Source organism: Aphelocoma coerulescens, chromosome 1A, assembly GCF_041296385.1.
Source record: "Aphelocoma coerulescens isolate FSJ_1873_10779 chromosome 1A, UR_Acoe_1.0, whole genome shotgun sequence".
Lineage (NCBI taxonomy): Eukaryota > Metazoa > Chordata > Aves > Passeriformes > Corvidae > Aphelocoma > Aphelocoma coerulescens.
The window spans coordinates 46341821-46363405 of record NC_091014.1 but is presented as its reverse complement, the minus strand read 5'-3'; the positions used below and the strand labels follow the sequence as shown (position 1 = coordinate 46363405).

Here is a 21585-nt window from a genome sequence, read left to right as displayed (position 1 = left end):
TTGCTAGCATACAATTATTCATACCAGTAGTTGAATTTGCAAGTCTCCTAGTAGTTCTCCATTCTTTTCAGGCATTCTAAAAACTGTTCTGTTACATGTTCTCTTTGTCTTTTCCAGCTTATTTCTGGACAGATGAATAAACACACTTTTTAATGCATTTCAATTATCTTTCTTTTTGTCAAGATATACTTTCAGGTAACACAATCAATTAAAACTCCATTAACTGTTTAAAAAGGACATATCCCCTGGTGGCAAACCTTTGGTACTGGCCTACTTGAGATAATGAGTGTGAGTAGATGTATGATAAATATTGACTTGCTCAAAAATAAAGGGGACTTTTTTATCCTTTTTCTTGCTTTTTATGTTTAAGCCTGAAGAGATACACTTTCCATTGCGTTTTTATAATTTAGATTCAATCTATTTGTATCTTCCTGAGAGTTAGAGCCTGTTTCACATTTAGTGTGGCCAGCAGGACCAGGGGAGTGATTGTCCCTCTCTGCTGAGCACTGGTGAGGGCACACCTCAAATCCTGTGTCAAGTTCTGGGCCCCTCACTGCAAGGAAGACACTGAGGTGCTGGAGTGTCCAGAGAAGGGCAACAGAGCTGGTGAAAGGTCAGGAGAATGAGTCGTATGAGGAGTGACTGAGGGAGCTGGGGGTGTTTAGCCTGGAGAAAAGGAGGCTTGAGAGCAAACCTTATCACTCTCTACAACCATCTGAAAAAGTCTGTAGCCAGGTGGGGGTCAGCCTCTTCTCCCAGACAACCAGCACAGGACAAGAAGACAGAGCCTCAAGCTGCACCAGAGGAGGTTCAGGTTGGATATCATGAAGAATTTCTTCATTGAAAATGTCATCAACAATTGGAATGGACTGGTCAGAGAAGTGGTGGAGTCACCATCCCTGAGGTGTTCAACAAAAAACTGGACGTGGTACTAGTGATATACTTAAATTGGCATGGTGATGTTCAGTCAAAGATTGGACTCGATATTTTCTTTTTTCTGTTCCCTTCTCTGATGTTGAAAGTTGAGGTTTTCAGCACCACTCGCTGCTGCTGGGTCAGCTACTTGTCTGGGCAAACTGGGCTTTTGTGGCTTGCAGAACACCTGCACAGGAGGGCAGCTGAGCATGAGACTAACTGAATGAGGGAAAAGAGCAGGGAAAAGGTCCTTCTGAAGGGTGATGAGTGTTACATTACATGAATAAATTTAAATTTGTTTAAATTACTGGGGAAAAGTGTAGCCAGAGAGCTTTCTAGGCTGCAGTCCTGAGTGCTGTCATTGCAGAAACTGAGTGGAATGAGTTGAGGCTGTGAAGAATAAAATGTCCCCAGTCTTGGGTGATAATAGAAGCTTTAGTTTTCTGATAGTTATTTATCATTCTTTTTTTTAATGTGTGATTCAAGAGGGTTTTTTAATCGAAGAGTAGTTTTTAACTTAGTCCTGCAACAGGTGACTTGTTTCAACTACTGTTTTCAGATCCTAAAAAGTAGGAGTGCAGACTTAGCAAGCGAGAATGTGTATCTACATATATAATACTTGGGTAATTCATGCATGTTGAGACAAAAATGACAGATTTATATCCTAATACACTGGCATACCAGTTCTAGGGGTGGGACTGAGTAGTCAAGACTTTTGTACTTGGCACCTCTGCTGCCAAACTCTACAGAAATTGAATAACTGAAGAAAAAGTGAAGTTACTTTAATTCAGTACTCTCTTACAGAAACACAGCAGTGGTGGAGAATAAAGGAATCTGAAGTCCCTGGTAGTGGATAGTAACCTAATGTAAATCCCCAGGCAAGTTAAGTTAATGTATTCTCGGCATGGTGCCTGGAGTAGGATGGGGGGAGGAATGGGAAGGGATGAATCAGCTCTGATGTTTTGCAAGATCCGTCCTTCTAGTTCAATATTGTCTTGTTTTCCTTGCCTATATTTATTCTTGACAGGTGGTGAGAGAATGTTTTCATTAAAGAAAAATTTCCTAGAATTGCAGAAATCATATAAAGTCTCCTGTATCAAACTAACATTCAGACTTACAATTGGCCATATTCTCTTTGCCAGCTCTTTAAAGCTTTGGAGTTCCTCAATGCTGCCTAAAATCCCTTTTTTTCCCTGGGCCCCATTATCCAGCAGTACAAGGCAGAGAGCACAGAAGCTGTAAGTCTTGCTGCTGACCCATGCACGGAGGAAGAGCAGCTGCCTGCAGGAGTCCTGGGCAGCTGCAGTTGGGTTGAGCCTTGTCCCTGACACCGCAGTCACCCTGACCCCAGGTGGGCTCGGGGCAGTGCCAGCATGTGTCCTGACCTACTTTTGCATTGCTTGATGTTGAATTATGGATCCCCTATGACATTCTTTCACTAGACCCTCTCAGGTACGGGTATACAGTTTTAGAACTGCTGTCAGGAGAGCGCACGCTGGTGCTTTGACAAGCTGGGCATAGGAAACAGTGCAGTAAGAATGCTGCTGTAAGAGTAACATAGGTTATTAGCACTTGCAAAGGGTGCCTCCTTTGTGCACAGCTGATGGAGCCAGGATAGATCCCAATGCTGGGGGAATAAACACATTAATGTTTGGGTGGGGTAGCTGTGCCTCACTTCATATGTCCTCGAGAGCTGGCAGCTCAAGTTTGTTGGAACCTGCCCTGCCTGCTCTGGTTTCCCAGTTGTGGTTCCTCAGTGAATCTGGATGAGTATATGTGGGATGACTGTCAGACTGTAGCACTGTGGGGACAGAGGAAGAATGACTATCTGTACCTGAGAAGTCAACCAGACAGCTCCCATCTCTAGCTCTAGGTCCAGGGACTATATGTGGACCAGATTTCCATGTGTGAAGTGGGACAGGGGAGAGGAAGAGGAGCTGCCTGATGAACCAAGTGCTGGTGTCATTATTCTTAGCAATGCTGAGCACACTGGAGGTGGTTTTTGAATGCTAGTTCTGGTATGCTGATCCACCACCTCCAGAATAGCCTGCCTGTAACAAGTGCCCAGGTGTTCAGGCTGGGTTTTCTGCTCTCTGTGATAACTATATTTAGACAGAATACAATTTAGAAGTGGAAGACACAAATCACTAAATCAGAGGCAATCATTGCATTGAATCAAATGAAGAAAAAGTAATACTTTCCCCAATCAGTTCACTTGTTTCTTGCTTCTGGGGCCCATTTTGATTTCATAAGCACATTTTCTTCCTTGGCACTGTTTCTGTAGGAATTTTTCAAGTATGTATGTTCTTAGTATTTTTGCTGTGCTTGAGATCGGCACTGTTAACCTTACTCATTTGAATGGTTCAGTGTCCCCTGGGCCAATACAGTGATCAGCTGTGGCTGCTCCACAGGACAGATTTTGGCAAACAGCTTTAGAGATGCTAACGAGAGTGGTGGAAAAGGAGAGATACCACACGGCTGAGTGTACATTAAAACACCCTTGCCTGGATATAACTTACTTCTTGTAGGACTTCTCATCTTCACAGTGCTTATTAATGAATCCTCATGACACCACCATGAAGTGATGTAAATATGTATTATCACTACAGTACATGGGAGGGAAAGAGAGAAAATTTTCTTGTGCAAAGATTGCCAGAGAAGCCAAGCAGAAAACCAATATTTTTAAATGACTGTCTTATCCAAGACAACTGGAAACTGCCTTTCTAAGTTGCTGTGTTGTAAAAGCATACACTTGTGTAGGCACATGCATCAGTGCTCTCCTGAACAAAGAAATGTTCCCTAACTAGTGCTTGGGAAACCAGTGCAACTTTGAAATAGCAGAATGATTCTGCAGGGAAAAGCTGTGAAATTTTTGTATCTATCACTGAGCTTACTAAGGGGTTTTTTATAGCTTGTTTAGCAGTTTCGGACTTTTCTGATGTGATTTCTCCTTCCCCACAACTCAGTTTGAAAAGGAGGATGGAGGAGAGGGAAAGGGGAAAGGGACAGCACCTGCAGAATATGTGAGGAGTGGGCCTTGGGCAATAATTGGGAAGAGAGAGCAGCTGAAGTGGGTGGTTTGGGGCTGAGGATGCCTGACAGAGCTGTGGTGTGAAAATTCAGCCATTGGAGGAAGTATTGCTGGGCCCTTCAAGGACTCTTCTGCTATTTCTGCTGGAGTTTCCTTTCCTGGTCACTGTCGGTCCTGGTCTTTGTTCTCTCCTACTGCTTGTTGTTGTCACACTTTGCAGCCAATGCCATTTCAGTGTAATTCTACCTTTGCTGCATCCACCTCCTCCCATCTGTATTTGTTCTCTGCTCCTAGAGGCTCCTTGGCAACCTGCCACATGAGATATAATCTGCAGTCTCACGTAGAGAATTACTGTACTCTGACCTCTGTATTGCAAACTGCTTCTGCTTCATAGGGCTTAATCCTGCAAAGAGCTAAACACAACTTCAGCTAGGCACCTCTATGGAAACTGCCTTCCCACAGGTGGATTTATGGTTAAGAGCAGGACATATGTTGAAATACATTGACCACTAAAGGGTAGAAATCAGGATGATGAATTAAGTTTTTCAAGTGAAGTCTGTAAACTAATTCTAGCTGTATAAAATAACACTTTTTTTGGAGGGGAGGATCTTTCGTGAATAAAAAGCTAAGGTAAAAATGAAAATCTAGTCAGGATTACTGATGCAAACACCATAAGGTATTTCTTTTACTGGAAGTACTAATGTTTTTTGATCAGCTGTCAGTGAACATAATTCAAGACTTTTATATATGTATTTATATAGCATAAATCTAGAGATTCATTGGGAGTAGTATCTTGTAAGACAAATACTTAGGTATACTGAAGAACTAGGACACAGATAATCAAGTTTCTGATCAAATTAAGTATCTGCATATTGAAATATCCATGAAAAAACCCTTCTGAGGCATTTTAAACGGCATAAAACTCACTAGCTGTATTCTGGCTGATTCTGATGTGCATTGCTACTCACCTTCTTGGAGCTCTACAGCCTGACACCTCAACTTGTTCAAAGAAAGAAAGGCTGATCAGTTTAATTTGCTCACAGTAACATTGTTTCAGAAGCTATAAAGGCCATTTTTTCTGTACCCTAGGTAGCTCCACGGTAACTATTTCTGTGGGCACTTCCATTTTTGCTCTCCTTCCAAAGGACGTGTTCCCACAAATGCTGATTTCCACCTTCAGTCATACTGCTGTCCTCTTGGGGTGCATCCACCAGTGTTGCATCCTTTCAGAATTATCTCCAGGCTCTGTGACTGGCTTCTTTAGCTCTGGTCCCTGTCTCCTGCTATGTGGTGTTTGTGTAGCTCTTCCTGATTCCCTCATGGCTACTCTCTTGTCCCCTTCTCTGGCTTTCACTACTGGTCCATGTTCTCTGCAGTCTGTGGGCTGAAGCAGGTGTCAGATTATTTCTTCCCGCTTTCTTTTCACTACACCCCACTTTCCCACTTCTTTCTCGAAAGGCCCCTCAGAGCCATCACCTTTGCATGGCATTGCCTTGTGTACAGGACTTTGGGTACATCTCTCTCTCAGCTATCTTGTATTGCTAGGATGCTTTTCAAATAATGAGGTGTGAAAGAGGGACAAAAATTATTTAAAGTGCTGGATTAGGTTAATGTATCACCTGTCTTCCTGAAAACAAAAGGGCAGGCAATGTCCCAGTTCTCACAAGTGCTGTATTTGAGAATTTTCTGTTAGCCAGGGGGACATGCTGCTACCCAGGAAGGAGACTCCTGTGATGCTTTGGCAGTTGTGAACCTTCCTATGCTCTCTGTGGGCTCTTCTCAAGAGGATGGGCTGGTCAATGAGTGAAATGTTTGGTTTTCCCTCAGACTTTGGTTGTGTGTCTGATAGTGAGTCTGTTGCCTCCGTACTGTTGTGTACTTCTGTGTTTGGGGTAAACACATGGGATTGAATTAATATTGAGAATTTCTGTCTAGTCCTCACCTGCATCTAAAAAAGGGGTATGTGGACTCACATGCTGAATGTAGTCTGTTTAAGTATCCTGCATTGCTACAACAGACTAAGAATTAGCATCTGCGTGTCACATTTTTGTAGTACTAGCTTAAACTAATTGAGCTGTGTATGATTTGCCTTCTGGACTTTCTCTCTTGCTAAAAACAAGTGATGATTAGTGCCAGTGTAAGTTAGACATGAGTAAAACGTTGTTCAGCTAAACAGCTTGAATAATGCAACAAAATGGTGTCGTTTTGCGTGCCTATTCAGAGCACAGAAAATCAATCTGCTTCCAAAGCTGGAGCCCTACCACTGGATTTGTGGGTTTCTACAAGTTCCTGACTTAAATCCCAGTTTACCCTATAGTTACTATAATCATGCTATCCAGTCATGAGCATGTAAACTGCACAGATTATATTCAGGAATTACATTGTGGAAACGCAGACAGGTCTGTTTAATGAGGTACAAAACCTGTTTTGCATGAAATGTATAACCTTCAATTATCCATGTGACAAAAAGGATAATTTTGATAATCAAGATTTCAGAATATGGCAGGAATATTCAATACGATGAGCATTAAGAATCATGACCTCATCTGGGATAACAGAATGCTGGTATAATTGAAGTGCTTCTGTGTTGGATTCAAAGGATTTAACAGTGTTTAATGTTTGGGCTCCAGTTTGCTAACTGCTGTTAGTGTCCACCTAAAAAGATCTATAAAAGTCAAGTAGATCCAAGAGCTTCTCACTGCTCCAGGTAGTCTTCAGTTAGCTATGACTGGGGACAGAAAAGGAGAATTTGGCAGCCTGCTTGTCAAAGAGAGCCAGTGGGCCATCCTTCCAGCAGTGTACTTGCTGACTTAAAAAAATGAAAGAAAAAGGTCTTGTTTTCGCTAAAAGTTGTATTTTAAAGTTTTAAAGAGAAATGCTTCTCTCTTTTTGTTAAGGTTTGAAGCTCAGGATGTTTTGGAATATTTTTCTTGCTCATTTAGAGAAAATCCCACTTCATTTGAATTAATTACTGCTCCTATGGTGATATTTGAAATAAAGACTATCTTGGATGATCAAAATAGGAAAAAAAAAGACTAAAACTCATCATATGAACCTTACTGGTAGAATCTTATTAACTCTGAATGCTGATATTCACAAGTTCATCCATCCTCCTGTCTCCCACTATCACTGTCTTTTGGTTTTTAAATGCACGGAAGGTTTTTCAGTCAACTGCAGTTGAAATAAGCTTCCCATTACCTTGCCAGAATGGTAGGGGTCAACTCAAAATCATCTGAGTCACTACACTCTGATGAGATCTGTTTTTACATTCTTGGTATGAAGTAGCATATTCTCCCATTTGAAATGCAAGTAAGGTCATAGTAAGTGAGAACATCCTCGTGTTTATGTGCATGGACAGTTCTGGTGTCCCTCCAGCTGTTTCACTGAACTGCTTTGCATTCTGCCAGGCTGTGTATTGAGTGTGTCTTCTGCTCCATGGGCAGAGTGAATAGAGGAATCCAAAGAGATGCATCAATGAATAGATGTTGTTTGTCTGTCAACATGCAGCCTGGGTCAATTCACTGGCAATTGCACGTCCTGAAGTCAGTCTGTAATCTGACAATGGTTTATCATTCTACCATGCAGTGCACTTGGAAAGGGGTCTGTGGCCTATCCATCATCTCACTGGCTTTTTGAACACTTTAGTCCATTGGCTGAAAGGGTGCCAGTGCAAGGTCACTCCTGGGATGTAAAGCTAGATCAAAAGTACTTGTAAGAAAGAAAATATCTGAAGATAAGCTCAGGTAGTTCTGCTCTCTGTCCCTAATTCGTTCTTCTGCATAGCATGTGGTAGCTGGAGGTGGGTGAGCCATACTCTGTGGTGGAGACTGCAAAAGTAACAGTGGTTTAAAGACCTTGCACTGTTTATAGTAAGGACTGCCTGAAAACTGAGGAGTTCTTTGCAGGGCAGGAGACTGGCTGGATACAGAAGATCAAGGGAGACCTGAACTCATGGCCTTGCTATTTTCAGATCAGTTAGGCTCCTACATGAAAACCCAACAGAAGGTTCTTCAGTCAGTAGGTATTTATTTTCTGACCCATTTATTTTTCTTGTGCTATGTAAAACTGACACTGTACCCTGACACACAGCCAGCAGCTGGTTCTCTGTGCCCATGGGATTTGGAGATTCAGTAGGGTCCTTATCTTTGCATTCAGGAAGTTTGTTAAGAATCACACTCTTCTACTATTCTCTTTCAGACTGATGTAATCTCCTTTGTATAGGTGGCTTTATGTCCCTTTCACTATTCATTTAAAATGGTGGCCAGGTCTAACATAACACAAATTAGTAGACACACAGTATCTCTGTAGTTCATTTTACCATAACCACTATGAATTTCCTGTGACTCTTGCGAAGACTGTTTTTACCTGACAGCTTGTCCTGCATATTAGATGTGAACCAGAAAATTACTTGTTAGAAGTGTCTTGGTTGGCTTGTTGCCATGCACAGAAAAAGAGCAGAATCTTTATGGTCTTACATGCCAGAGGCTGTGTAAAGAGAGGACAGGTCTGGCTGTTACACACACAAACAAATTTTGAAATGGGTGTTGTGGTGCTTGAACAAAAGTATCTGAGGCATTTTGGTTTTCAAAACAAAACTTAGCAATTTCTGAGAAAATAATATATGTGAAAGTACATATGCCAATGATGTGCACTCTCACTATATCACTGAGGTTTCTGTAGGATGACTTTATTCACTTAAATTCAGTGGGAGCTCTATGGGTTTTTGTAGAGCATAGAAAATGTCAGGGAAAATCTTCTCAGGTAATGTTTTAAAGCAGTGCCACCTTATGGTTCATTTCAGAATAGAGATGTTTGGTGTCCCACCCTTGCAAAATACCGTGTGCATCTGTCTGAGCTCTCTAACTTTCTTCAATAGTGACCTTCTGTGTTTCTGATCAGGGGGGCAGTGGACTATACCTATCACTATCAGGACTAATTGCAGAGAAAAAAATGCAATCGTTAGCTTGCTTCTCAAAGAAGAGCTGTTCCCTCTGTGCAATTAACATGGCTCTCATGGGCAAAAAGTCATGCTCCAAACCCATTCCTTCCAGATTCCTTGTATGACTGCCGAAGGCTCCTATTTGTGCTGAGATGTTGTATTCCAACCCACTGCCACAATCTATCGTCTTGGTAGCTGCAGCCCATATTCATCATACCTAGTTGTGCATTCCTGGCCTTCGTGCCATGGTAAATAATTGCTGTCTGGCCAAGAGCAAGAGGAAAGGCTTTGAAATTCTGCATCACTGTTGCTCACCTAAATCCAGGATCCCTAAGCAGGGTGAGTTTCATGGATCTGATGTGACCATGCATCCAGGGAAGATGATCTTAGAAAAATCCTTGCAGAAAAAACTGGTCCTCTCAGTCTCTTCCTGCTCTTGTTCCAGCTTGTGGCAGGACTAGCTGCTGTCTGGATGCCAAAAGCTTGTCAGAGCCTCTTGGTTGTGTGTCTGCTTGAATTCCCTAAGAAGTCAATTATGTATTGACATATGCTCCTGTGTTAATTACAGCTACTGCTGCAGCTTGGTGACCTCTTTTGTCTGCAGTAGCCGTAACAGTTTGCAAATAATTCTGGTTATCCTGTGAGAGAAGTGTCACTGAATTACAGGAGAAAAAATCCTGAAGATGCTTTAATTAAATTTTAGGTTTAAAAGTAGCAGTTTCTTCCAACAACTGCAATGCAGAAGTCCCAGAAGTGGTATTAAGAAAGATGGGTTTCTTTGCTATCCTGCTGAAAGCAGAGAAATCCATTTCTCAGGGAAATTACTATTTGAGCTGGAATGAGAAGTGACACAGGGATGGTTGTGTTGGGTGCAGCTGGGACTGATGTTCAGCTGTTACTGCTCTGCTGCTCAGTGCAGTTCACACAACCATCACCACTGCCATCCTCAGTGTTGACCCACCACTGGTTGCAGTGGGATTAAAATTAACCAGGAGCCATTAGTTAGGCTTTGACTATCCCTGTTGGACTAGTTTGTTCATATACAGACCTTTCTTCTTTCCTTTAGGCACATAGACACCACAGCATCTTTACTGAGCATTGTGCAGAGATGGCCAGCCCAGCACGACTGTTAAATTCCCTCAGATTCCAGCAGCAATCCCATGCATTATAGAGGACAATAAAGCTTAATAATGAAAATCACATCATTAATATTAGCTTAAATATAGCTGTTGTTATAAATTTATCTTGTTCATAAGGTGTGTATGTCAAGTCCTGTGGTTACAGAGAATACTGTGGAAACTCAGTTTCCTGTGGTCTTGAACCTTTTCATTCCTAGGCTTTTAAAAACTAAATTAAACTACTATTTTCTGTTCTCACCATGTATCCTATACAGTTCCCATCCTTTTTCATACAGCCTTTGTTCTGTCAAATATTTTGACAGCAACATACAGGCTGACTCATTCAACTTATTTGGCCAAGAAAATCAAAACCTTGGCATCCTTCACCCTGGCGTTACAAAATACACAGAGAGCGCATCATATTTGAGATCTCCAGTATCTCTCCGACTGGCCTGAAATCAGCATTAGAAGTTTATTACAGACATATAAACAGACTGATCCTGGAAATCTGATTTTCTTAGGGAGCTAGGCTAACTAAATCAAGTCAAAAGTATGGAAATTACAACCAGTGTAAGATGACAAACCTGAAAACTGCAAGAATATGGTGATAAGAAGAAAAGAGTTCAAAAATGAAGGTGATGCTACACTAGCTGCCTGGGAAGATCGTGTGAAACCCTTCACATCACTGCCTTCCATGATTCAAGGAATACTGCAGTGTTTACTTCTGAATGGCTGAGCTCACAGACTTCGGTCGGGTTCTTCTTGGGAACAGACGGTTACAGCTTTGCTGGTGACTGGTTCAATGCCAGCACCATGCTGAACGCCAGCTGAGGGTGAGCACAATGTGGAACAAATTTGCAATGTACCTTGAATTGTCTATTTCCATAACACTTGGAAAACCTGTGCTGCTCTGCCTCAGGGCATCCATAGCAACTTTATTACATGGTATTGGTTTGTCAGACCTGCCTATGATTTACGCTTCTGCTTGACATTACTTCTGCTTAGTTGATATTTCCCTTTCATTATAACAAAGCTTTTTTTTAATCAAACAGTGACTGTATGTGTTATACAAAAATGAGAGAACTCACTGACATGGAACTTAATCATGTTTCTCTCTGCCCTTGATATAATCTTTCAACAGCATCAACACTTTCAACAGTGTATTCTCACTCCAATGCATGATGGGTTTTTGGTGTGACACAAACTATTAGATATCAAAATGATCTATATTTGGGAAATTAAGTAACTACAACATTTGGAGCAGTTTCTGGTAAGCAATTTCAGTTGAGAATCAGATGACTTCAGACACATACAGTAGGTCATAAAAAAACTTGTGAAATATCTAAATGTGTCTGACCATGTATAGCCTGCCATGACTAGCTGGTGTGCTGATTGCAAGGGCTAGGTGTCAGAGCTCCTTGCTCCCTGCTTGCAAGGGCTGGATGCCAGAGCTCTCTGCTCAACAGGGAAAGCTTACTTAGCCAAATAGGACTCTGTGACTCTTAGGTGTATAGTGCTGATCATGCTCAGCGGCATGTTTGCATTTATGCCCTCTCCCACTGCATTATAAGATGGATGGAATAGTTTTACTTCTCCAATTCTTTGAAAGAAAGGGGTTTAAGTTTTAGGAAAAAAAGTTGACTTCCAAAAATGAGTATATTCTCATTAGAAGTGTGATATTAATGGAGTAATTATTACAGCTTTGTTTTGAAGTCTCATTTGATTTATAATTTTAAGAGGGTAAATTTTTTAATGTATTTTTGAGACAGCAGTTACTGGTGTGGCTTTTGTTTTTTATAAACATATTTTATGAAGACAGAAGGTTAATTTTATAAAGTATTTCTTACCTTTAACATTATGTTGCTGAATTTGAGAGACAAAGAAGCTTTTCAAAGATTCTGCCAGAGTCTTTAATGCCAGGTTTTTCTATATGAAAGAAAACATTTAGAAAGCGTTCAGGATTATACAAGTAGAGAAAGTGGGTTTTGGTTTGCTATGCAGTACAACCTCCTTAGTTCAGGAGGGCTTACAGTTGTAGGAAGACTCGCTGGCAAGGCACCACATTCCACAGGGTCTTCCTTTCTCTTCCTGATTTTTCTTATGTCAGAAAGAGTAGCCTTTTATCACAGCTGTTTGTTTTAACATTCCCTGGCATCTAAGAACGGTCTCAGGTATAAAGCAGCAACACAGTAATTTTCCAGCCCTCTCATTGGTATTCATGGCCAGGTATAAAGATGGGCTGACTTTTACTTGCCTCCAACATTATCTACATTTTCATAACATCTCCGATTGCCAGCCCTGAAGGTTTGCTTACACTTGCATACAAGATCTCACCACTGTATGTGTATCTGAGTGTTGGTTTATTTCTCTACATTAGAAAATCTCTCAGCTTTGTGTGAGGTGAGGAGACTGAAAACCATGCAGTGTCTTGCTAAGGCTTTTTACATCTGCCAAAGCATTGTAATTTGTGACACCCAGGCTGTGATCCAACTGTACCAGCAGTAAATAACTTGTCTTATTTTTATGCTGTTTACTTTTTAATGCATTTGCAGCCTTTGTATTGTTTTCACATTTTTAACAAAGGATTAGGTTTTGGAAAATTGTATCTGTATCATAAAAAGAATAATGCTGATTTTCTCATACTTTTTACCTCAAAGGTGCACAAACGTACAAGAGTTTGCACAAAGTGATTAAACATGCAGCACAGACAATGATGTGCTATCCATGCTTCTCATGTGAGGGCATTTTGTTTCAGTTACACCTCTTGGTGCATTGCCTGGAAAATTATTATGGATGCTACAAGCTGTGCGGGAAAAGAGGTTCTGCTAATGGGCGTGGGTAATTAATGTTATGTCAGCCTTCATGCTTGTATGGATCCTCCTGCAGGATCAATGTGTGATGTCAGTGTGAATCTGGGTGAGGTGCTCAGCCTGTGAGGTGGAAGTGGCAGGCATGGGGTCTAAAATGTAGTATAATGCTTTGTCTTGCAGTTTGTTTTTCAGAGCTCTGCAGTAAATTCTACCACTTGAATGCTCTTCACCTGTTTTTATCTTTCTTCAAAGCCCTGCCATGCTCGGCAGGAGTGTGTTAGGATGGAGAGACTTGGATAGTTGAGCTTTCAGCCTTCTGCTCTGTTGCATCCTTCCAACACAGTGCTGCAAGAGAAAAAGAAAAATAATTGTTTATGAGGGAGATGTTACTAGGAGCTGGGCTCCCTGCAAGGGACAGGTTAACCCCATCTCCTTGCAGAAACCAAGCCTATCACGTCCTGTACCCTAGACTCTCTGAGTACCAGTAGACCAAGCTGCCACAAGCTCTGCATCTGCAGTTGCGATCAGTCCCATTTGTTCTTGTACATTCAGTTTTCTCATGTTTAGGTTTCGAACAGCTGTTGCACTCTGAATCCAAAGCTTCCAGAAAGCCATGAGGTACCTGATTACTTCAGTGGGCTCTAGGGCTGCTCTAAAACCTAACTTCATTCCCTCTAAATGATTAAATGAATTTACTTGGAAATGGATAAATCAGCAAGATCTCCATGCAAGGTACAACATATGAGCCCTTCTGCTTTACCTGTTCTGAGAGTTATTGCCTCCCCTCAGATTAAGGGATGCCATTTTTTACCAAGGTTAGTCTGTGGTATAATGCTGTAATACAATATTCTACTTTGTATAGATGTATAGAGTACACACTATATGTAGACATATAATTGCAGCAAGACCTTAGTTACTCAAAGACCCACAGAAGTCAAACAGAGTAGTTTTTTCTGCCATCTCTAATGTGGTTTCAGATTAGCCCCTTACGAGAGACAAGGGCTCATGTTCTTCCCGGCAGGTTCCTTGTGGACCTTCAAGAGACAGGCTCTCTGCATCAACTTTTCTGTGAACACTGCAGCTGGAAGACAGGTAGATCTGTATAAGGTTTAACATGCATAAAGACAGAAATAAAGTGCAGATCTGCATGTACACTGCCTGAAGACACCAGTACCTTCAGCTGGCCAGGAGTGTTTTCTAAGACTTTGGGAGCTTTGAAATGAAGCTGGAATATTGGGAAACCCATGGAGCAGGGAGTTTTGCCTGTATCAGCTGTAGTCAGTTAAGGCAGGTGCTGCATTTTGACTTTCAGAAAAATTCACTTCCTCAAGCTCTTGCTAAGTGTTTAGCTCACCTGGGCTCACCATGTTGCTTACAGGCACTTGCTAGATGTGTTTTCATGGACAGATGACAATATTCAGAGATGTGAATATAGATTGTCATTTGAAATTGCCATGAGCTTGTAAATTCATGCTTTTTTAAACTTTATAAAAATAACAAAATCACATTTATTTGACACAACAATAAGGATGCACAGACTCAGAATCCTCTGTGCTATGTTTATAAAAAGAGACTAGAAAGTAACCTGATTCACTGTAACCATCCCCCTTTCAGAAGAGCTAGAGCATGAGTGAGCTGTAACTATATAGCTTTGGCCTTGAAACTGAAAAGATCAGCAAATAATTGTTTTATTCTTTTTCAAAATCTTATCCAGTAGCACAGAATAAAACAGAGGGTCTTATGGGGAAATGCAGTGCCATTCTCTAGATTTAGTAGTGGGATTTTATTATATATTTATGGCAACTCTAGCTGTAGTCTCTTCAGATCCATGGTGAGACCTCCAATATCAAGGCTGTGTGACTAAGGAGTTCAGATCCCTCTCCTTACCAGCAGCAAGAGGCCACAAGTTTTGAGCCCAGTTCTGTGTTTCTTCCAGTGTTTAGTGAAAGTTTGGGCCCTGGTTTTGTCTGATACTCAGATCTCAGTTACTGAGGACCATACCCAGGCTCTGCCACCTGCTGAACCTGCATTGCTCAGCCAGTTATGGACAAAGTTGAGCTGATGCTCTGGCCTTGGGCACAGAGTGCCATGCCTGCCACATGCCTCCAGTGCCTGCCTGGCTGCCCAGCTTGGTCCTTCAGCGTCCTTGGGGCATCCCTGTGCCAAATTGCATGTGACAAATTAATTTCCAATGGACTTCTCCACTGTCATGCTCCACCACCCCCATGTCTGGGAGGGCGATGCTTGGGGGAATACCAGCTGCCTTGGGCAGTGAGAGGATGCCAGTGTGGAGGCAAGAAGACTTCAAAGTGTGCCTTTGGGAGGTATAACGAACCTCGTCTTGCATGTAGTCTCACCAACCACAGGTTTGCTTCATCAAAAGAAGCACTCTCCTCAGGTCTTTTGTTTATACCCCAAAGAGGGGCTGGTGGTCTGCAACCACCACAGCTCCCAGTCCACAGAGCATCCTGAGGGCTCTGTGACTTCCAGGGGGGCCATTACAGTTTTCTGAGGATCATTTGCCCTTCCTCTCCTGCAAAAAGAATGCCACTTAATGGACTCTGCAAGATATTTTGACATATTTTGATGCAAAACAGTCTACAGAAATAGAACAAGATCTGTTTACATTTAGCTAAGGCTAAAACTGGTTATTTCAGTTTCACTTTGCTGATGCAAAATTACAGGACTGAAGGTATGACAGAATAAATCTCCGAAGATCATCCAGTTCAAAGATTTATTTTATACTGAGCAGTGTACATCTTGTGAAAGATTTGAGTATGATTTTTCTGAAACAGTCTCTCCCAGGTGTAGATGTAATCTCACTTTAAGAGCATAAGGGTAAATAATTCTTTTCACCTACTCTTGCAGTTCAAAAGAGGCTGCTTCTCAGTTGCTGTTTGATCTGATTTCAAGGTCTGCCACAATGCAAAATTATATTTTTCCTACCTCTACTGAGGACTCATGAGAGTTTTTTTCAGCTATTGCTTCATTTGAACAAAATAACAACCTTCAGGCCTGGTATTCCTTTCTGGAAACTATTCAAAGTCCATTAAGTTATTAAATAAATCAGCACCTAGCAACAGATTGCTTAGGATAGGTATGGATGCAATATGATGCAGTAATAAACAACTTGGCAGTATGTATATTACTAAATGTTTTTTACTGTGCTACGGGACAGCAAGGCCAGCTCAGCATCTGAGCCTTTTGATTGATTGAGTTACAGGTGGGCAACAATTTTAATTTTCTATAGTTTACAATGTTTCTGCATGATCTGGAAAGAGTAGGATCCTGCTGAATCAACTGCCTATTGTGTCATAGCATTGGCAGGTCATAAGAAGAACTTCCTGTTGTGATGGTGCAGTGCCTGTTTGGCACAACCAGCTTGCTTGAAGTGGAGGGGTTGATCTGTCTCCTTGTTTACCGTTGATAATCAAGTGCTTAAGATCTTCAGAAGGTAAAGAGCTAGAAAAGGCCAAAAAGGTGTCAAAGATTTGTCCCTTCCCCTCCAGTTTTCATCTGGCTGAAGAATTTCACTATGGGCAGCAGCAGTGACCAGTCTGTCCGGGAAGAAGTGATTGCTGGGCTTGGTTCACAAGGTGGATCTGACAGCTGGGAGCACCATTAGCTGAGCTCAGCTGTACCCCAAACTTCCTCTGTGACCCACAAGGCACTCATGTTGTTTCACAGTTTCTCTTCCCCCATAGCAGGAGAAAAAGGAACCACTGTCCTTGCAGGAGGGCTGGGAGGCTGCCCTCATTAGTGCTGGGAAAGACCCATAAACTACAAGTCAAAATACCGTTTGTTGTCTTGCACGTTAGAATACCTCACAGCCAGAACTTCCTTCTAAAGATGACAACAATTTATTTAAAGATGTGGTTCATAGTGATGTTCTTAGCATGGTTTTAAAAGGACTTGCTTGCTCCTGTTGTGATATTTCTAAGAGTGATTTGGTGGACAAGAAAGAGGAAGTTCTGAAAGCAGCTGTCTAAAAATTGCCATCAAAGGCAAAAAATAATTTGAAAAACAGGCTCTGGTACTCTTTGTTAGCATCTTGTACTCCAATAAACCTAGTTGCTACAATTGTGGCAAGTATAACCATGATACTTGTGTGTCTCTAACACAGTATTTCTTTCCAAATGGTGTCAGAGAGGAGCTGAAGCGTTTTATTTCTCTGTACTATATGACTTAAATAGCCTTTTTTAATAGCAAAGCTGGTAGCTTCCATTCATGTGTTTATTTGGGGACTGTTTATTTGGTTAGTTATATCAAATGATCTAGAAGTAAGAGCTCAACCCCCTGAAGATACAGCACAGTATTCAACACAAAAATATAGGAAGAAAAGAAAGTTGCAGTATTTATCTCAGCATGGTTTTTTATACCAGATGAAATATTATTTCCATTTATAAGCACAAGAACTAGCTTTACACAATATGCAACATTATCAGTCGACGCCAAGGGGCCAAATACAAACATAAGTTTGGGGGAAAGAGAAGGGAAGGGGGATGTTGCAGTGAACTAGCATCCTTCCTCATAACACCAGGAGTGCACATCAGCTCAAGTTATTGCCAAGGATTGGTGCTGCCTCTGTTTATCTGCTGCCATTTTACCTTAGTTTAATTCCTTCATGGAATAAAACATGAAGTTAAGTTAATCACATCTTTAAAGATATAAAGCGGGACAGATTTTCTTACAAGAGAAAAAGCAGATTTGGTGGCCCTATCACATTCCATATGAATGAGACATTAGCCAGATTTTTTGGTCTGAAAATCCAAAGTATAATTGCTTTTCTAGTCACCTTGTTTTTTGATTAAAATTAAAAGTTTTAAACAATAATGGATTATTTTGTTGAGAATATTTTGAATTTTTCATTTTGCTAGGAATTTGGAGAATGCTTGTTTTCACTTTGTAACAAAGCCAGATTCTCTTGGGGGTGGGAGAAAAGAAAAATATTCATCAATTTTTCACTTACCAAGGCCATCAAGTGCTATGGCAGTGATTCTTCTTATTATCTTGCTCAAACAGCAAAAGCTGATACAGGGACAAATTTTAGAGGGTTCTGTGACAGGTGAAGTCTCTCAGTGTCTTTCAGCATCAGTAGGCAGAGCTGGATGTTTTAAGAACCATCCCTGGGTTTCTGAAGAGCCTTCGAATGACAGCATTAGGAGAAACCATTTAAGAAAATCAAGATGCACCATGTCCCTGAGAGAAGTGTGTTAGCTGCATCCCTTTGTTTTCAGCTCTTCACATTGTGTCAGCGGTTTCACTTCCTTTTGGTGAGCACTTTGCTCAGAAGTTACTGTCTTTGTTATGCAAGTGAATCGATTACACCTAATTTTAAATGAGCATCCAAAATGACGTTTCATCTTCAAAGGTAGAGCTCTGGTGTTCCATCAGTGCTTTAACCACAGGTCTGAAGCTTTTGAGTAGCTCCTCCCTTTCCTGCAGAAATCAAAGGAATAGTTTCCTTTAGTAAAATGTCATATCAAAATGTTCCCAGTTATTACAGTCTTGTGTTGTTACCACTGTGTGTGCACTGATATGAGAGTTCATAAATAGCTTTTGTGGTATTGTATATCTTAGTGAAGCCAAACACGCTGCAGTGGAAACGCTGTAATAGCAGAGGGGAAGGAAAGAGTGTTGCCTTATCTGATGTGCAACGCATGTAGGCAAGCCCTTAGCTGTTTTTCCCTTGTAATTTACATATATCCCGAGTGCTGAGAGCCACACATTTTCAGTCTTCAATTCTAATTAAGGTGAAGGAAAGAAAGGATGGGATGAACAGCACCGTAAAGTCTCTCAGCAATAGACTGTATGGCGTAAGGTAATGTCTTCTTCTTGCTGACAGCCAGAAAAGAAATCAGGAAAGGTCTGAACAGATTGTATTGTCTTCTTAAATAAATTGTCTAAGTTCTGCATTTTAAATGATTGAAGCTAAAAAAAATTAGTTCACCTGTAGCCTTTCTTTTTTCTAAAACTTTTTCAGGCACCTTATTTTTGGACTGTGTCCTTCTTACAAGAACAGAGCTTTTAAATCATTAGTGCTAAGATTTATTTCCTGATGTCTTACTGTCTTGTCTTCTGTTTCCTTACAAAACATCTGGAATCCTATCCTGAGGCACAGAAACAAGGTTGTTTGATTTAAATTTAATGTTCTTTAACTAGTATATTTGCCCTCTTGCTTTGCCTGCCTTATGGGGATTGTTCTCAGATTCTTTGTATAAACTCTACAAGTACCTCAGTAAAGAGAAAGAAAAGCCCAATCTGTACCTTGGAGAGGACCACTGTGAGAGACTGACCATGATACAGGGCAGTGTCAATTATGGGAATGTTTCTGTATCACTGGAGATAAAGCTATATGACTGTATACTTTTAATCCAGGGTTATGTGGGTAAAAATACAGCTCTTAAAACTGGCTATTTTAAGCTGAACCCGTTAAACTTGTGCATGTGTATAAGCTCCAAGATGTGCACAGAGGATGTTCTGAACAGGCAGATATGTCAACAGACCACATTCACCGTAAGGACCGAATTCCTCATTCCTTTGCCTCCTATAGGCTGAGGTTTTTTCACATCCATGTGTAGTGAGTAACAGTGTTTCATACTGAATTTACCCAGAGCAACATAGTCCAGATTTCGAGAAAGTCAAAGAGTCCTTAGGCTGACTTAGGCAGTCTAGATGTATTATCCTGCTTGTTGTGAAACATTGTTTCTGTTTTTAGATAAGCATGTATTGCTCTACACAAACCAGAGCCCATGAAATGATACATGCTTTTAAGTACGTTTGTAGCATACGGGCTGAAAGGGGGAAAAGTACTTTTTTTCAATGCATCCAAATTGAATTGTCATGTCCTGCAGAACTCCCAGATTCTACTGATAAATAGCCAGCACCTTCATCCTCTGCAACAACAAACACAGCAACACTTTTCTAGGGGCCAGATGACCTTGCTGTGAATGAAGCTGAAAGAGTAAAGGGTGCTCGCTGTCATCTCTCTGAACTACAGCAAGGTGGCAGCGTGCCTCAGGACATTGCTGATGCAGCTGGATCTAGCCGGCCATTAGCTGTCCGTTCTCTAGGACATCGTGGGGATATGTATATTCTGCATCTACTGCTGAAAAAGCACCCGTAGGCACTCAGGAGTCATGAGAGGAGATGCTATTGATTATGTCTGTGGTAGAATAATGGCCACACCAGGACACACCATAGGTCTCTTGTGACAATCAGTATCAGATACTAGAACACAAATTTAAGCATCAGGCTGCACAGGTGTGTATATACAGGTACAGTTATAGGTACATACGGAAGGGGTCACTACTGCTATAGCCCTTGTCAGTGTTGTTAGGAGAGTGTCCCGAGCCAAGACTTACATTCAAGCTGCCATTCTTACTTGCTACTGATTCTCACAGCCTCCATGAGATTTCCATATTTTAGCCCCTTTATACTTTTGTCCTCCAGGCCATCACTGCCAACAAGTACCACAGTTGAACTGGGCCATGCAAGAGGGGTGGCTTTTAACCACAGGCAGCTGGGGCACTTGTTACAGGCAATAGAGCAAAGTGGATGGTGGAGAAAAGTTTGTTTAATTGGGTGCTAAAGCTGTTGTTCTCTCTGCACTAAATTAGACCAGCAGGAATCCTAATGTTGCATGTTCTCTGGCTGCTGGGAAGAACTGATTTAAATGCCACTGAGGGATCCTCACGCAGATCTGCAGAGCATCTCAGTGTCACATCACATTTATTCCTCTCATCCTTTGCTCACTTTTCACACTTGCTTACCTCTGCCTATAGAGGAGCTTTTTCCATATCTTCAGCTGAAGTCCTGTGTGTGGTTCTGCACATACCAGCAAGGACTCACCAAGCATGGTGACTTCTGCCTCTGTCTGGAAAGATCTCAGGGCAGGAATGAGCATGTTTATGTGGGTATGCAGACTATGAGCAGTGCCCAGTACTCAATGGGAAAGGAGAGGAGGAGATCATGTTGCTTTCTTAACAGCATGTGTTGTCTCACATGTTGCTCTGGCACCCCAGCTGCCTCAAGACACAGCCACCAATGTAGCATAACAGTCCTCAAGACCTGCTTTGGCCTCACAGTGGGCACTAATTACTAGGGTGAGATATCCCATAGATGTTGTAAGGTATTTGAACCTTGGTAGTGTGCCCCAGCCAAACCATCTTTAGCTGTTCTTATCAGAGCCCTCAGAATGAGACCAGGCTGGAATTACCCTCACTGGCTTCACCTGGCCTTTCCACCTTTAGCTGCAGCACATCAGCCCCAAGAAGGTTTTCAAGCTCCAGTCTGAAGGCTCGAGGGGAGAGGAGGGGTAGGCTTATATCTGTTCTCTGTCCTTTGCTGTCTTCTTGTTTGGGTTTCTGGGACTAACTTGGCTGCTGATCACTGGATGGGGTTTGTTGCTCTCATCATCTTGATGCTGCTTGCCTGGATCAGGAGCCCCACCTGTTAGAGCCCTCAGGAATTCAGCAAGGACTGAAAGGTAAACTGTGCTAAGTTGGAAAAGAATTGAGAAAGAAGAAGCTGAAAAACTAAATACCAAGACAGCAAGGAATAGATAAAAAGGACTGTGCTGCACTAGATTAAAACTAATCATATTATCAGAAAAGTGTGTGGGGCTTATGGACAGAATAGAGACATCAATCAAGCGATGTGAAATCTCAATCACAGCAGTTGAAAAATGCAGAAGTACTGTGTTATGTAAAGGTTGTAAGATGTGTAAGTAGAGTAACCTGTATAAGTTGTAAAATGCGTAAGTCGAGTATC

At 41.5% G+C, this 21585-nt stretch overlaps 1 protein-coding gene and 1 long non-coding RNA gene across 5 annotated transcripts in view; one reads left to right on the top strand and one right to left on the bottom strand.

Moving 5' to 3' along the window:
* TMCC3 (transmembrane and coiled-coil domain family 3) overlaps positions 1 to 21585 on the top strand; it is a 128718-nt gene that overhangs the window by 7377 nt on the left and 99756 nt on the right. For 2 of the 4 annotated variants that reach the window (XM_069000219.1, XM_069000212.1), the window contains exon 1: positions 21002 to 21301. The exons of 1 other annotated variant lie outside the window; for it this stretch is intronic. The gene's annotated coding sequence lies outside the window, so the exon portion shown is untranslated. Of the gene's footprint in view, positions 1 to 21001; positions 21302 to 21585 lie in introns of those variants that run through there. One more of the 4 variants, XM_069000226.1, reaches the window with a different exon arrangement.
* Positions 17168 to 20881, bottom strand: LOC138104681 (uncharacterized). The gene is made up of 2 exons (XR_011148217.1): positions 20586 to 20881; positions 17168 to 18252 (listed from the first exon to the last, which is right to left on the bottom strand). It is a non-coding gene; the product is annotated as an uncharacterized lncRNA (long non-coding RNA).